Source organism: Cynara cardunculus, unplaced genomic scaffold (genome assembly GCF_001531365.2).
Source record: "Cynara cardunculus var. scolymus isolate 2C unplaced genomic scaffold, CcrdV1 Un_Scaffold_2351, whole genome shotgun sequence".
Taxonomy (NCBI): Eukaryota; Viridiplantae; Streptophyta; class Magnoliopsida; order Asterales; family Asteraceae; genus Cynara; species Cynara cardunculus.
In genome coordinates this window covers 50,899-53,130 of record NW_020201057.1, presented here as the reverse complement: position 1 = coordinate 53,130, position 2,232 = coordinate 50,899, and positions in this window count along the sequence as shown.

The following is a 2,232-nucleotide window of genomic DNA, read 5'->3' as shown; positions in this document are numbered from 1 at the left end:
TTAAGTATTATGTATGAAGTAATGAAGACAAACATGTGTTGAAGAACCAGAAGGCCGATGGAAGACTTCATGGAAAAAAGACTAAGTCTGAAGAACATCCAGAGGGTCGATGAACTGACCAGAAATGCGATGGAAAGTGCATCTCCATAACCCCTGGATACTGACACTTGAGTTTTCTTTCACCGGTTCAACCAGAGGCAAGCAATGAAGATAAGGTTGAACTCATATCCCATGGAAGACAGCTGGAGATAACCATTCAACAGCCGGATTCTACAAAATTTATCTTGTTTTAATGTTTATCCTTATTATAGATAAGCTTTATATGTTAGTTGAAGATTAGGTAAATAGTCTCATTAGATAGTTATCTTCTTATTAGCTTACCAGTATAAATAGGCGGTTAGACCTATTGTAATTTTTGACGCTTTATGTTTTTACATAATTATTGAATAAAGTGAAATATTTGGCACTCAAGATTATTCTTTGAATGTTCATATATTATTCTTCAATGTTCAACATTTTGTTCATTCAAAAACTATAATTTGGTTATTCTTAACTTGATTATTAGTGTTATTGAGAGATACGGGATCAACATCTATCTAAGGGAAAATCCAGGTTATCAGAGCTTGTTGACAACTATAGCTAGTTTGGGGCGGTTGTAGATTCATATATCAAATATAAGTACCCCATAAGTATCCGAAAAGATACGGGGCAGTTGCTTTTAGAGAGTCAGGCATGATATGTTGGATATTGGTGTCAACGCATATATTCTTACAAAGAAAAGAAATAGAAATTTTGCAGCGGACCACTTATGGAATAATATATATACAGATGAAAAATTAAAATTCTGGAACGATCATAAAAACTAACCTCCCGGGATTCTATGGTTGATCGTTCAATTCCATGCATCTCTACCACTTGAGTGAGTACAAGTGAAAGGAACTATTTATTGGAATTGAAATGTTGATTATATGTTTGTTCGGCTTTCTCTCCAACCATTGAATGGAATATCTTGGCCTTTTTATGGGGTGTTCTTCATATATCTTCTGATAGAAAAATATTCCGGTCATAAAAAAGAGAGATATCTTGTCATGGTTTAACTGATACTACAGGTACTTGTTAATTTATCGCCATAGAAAACCCTTGGGTTGGTGCACATTTAATTGACATAATTTCTTTTGATAATCTTGGCTGGCAACCCAAAAATGCTAACATCGGTGTGTACACTTAATTTTGTTCATCATTCTAGTCTAAATATTAATAGAATGTCTTATATAATCTTGCATTCTTGCTGAGCCTGGTTACTTTGGGAAGAAGTACGGCGCCAATAGAGTCTACGAAAACACGTCCTTCCAAAGAATCCAGCAAACTTACCCTTAGTCAAAGGCAGTGAGAAACTGTTGTTCCCCACCGTGCCAAATGGTCCATAGTCGTTTTTGTTGGTCTCAAAAATTAAGAAGGTAATCACCGTAATGCCAACAGTTCCACTGAATACAATGATATTCTCGTCGTCACCAAAGGAAACTTGAGACATCGAAAAGGGCATATCAAATAAAAAAGGCAACAATCATACATACATATACTTAACTAGCTTAGGTAGATGTAGCTTTATATAATATCAAATATTACTTACCAAATGAGTTGTCCTACCATCACCACCAAATTTTTCAATAATTGCTTCAGTACGGACTTTATTCACATAAGAGAACGTCAAGGAAAATACACAACCTCCCGTACTTAGAGAAATTGAACTAAACCTCGTACTATCAGATACGGATCCAAATCACATAATTACTAAAAGTGATCAGTGAAGAAAGTAAGTAAATCATATATAAACATCATTGGTGAAAGAGTATACCATTCTCCAAGCTGTTTATGAGCTTTTTCATTTGGAAACTTATGATGTTGTACATGTAGCTCCATTTCGATTGCCTCCATATTTATAGGCACGAGCCACAGGTTGTGACAAAAAATATTTAAATCTCTTCCTTCCATCCATGCATTTTTCTAAATTTGATAATATATGTTTTCAAATTATGTAGGGCTAAATAGTTTATTTTTTGTTTATAAGGAGACAAATTTTTCGAAAAAAATAAAACAAGTTTAAAATAACTTATATCGATTTTGTAAAGATATTTTTATCAAATTCTTAAATAAGAAACATATTCAACAACTTGTGATTTATTGTTTCTCAAATAAATTGATTTCTTTGAATTGCTCCCTCGACGACTCTTT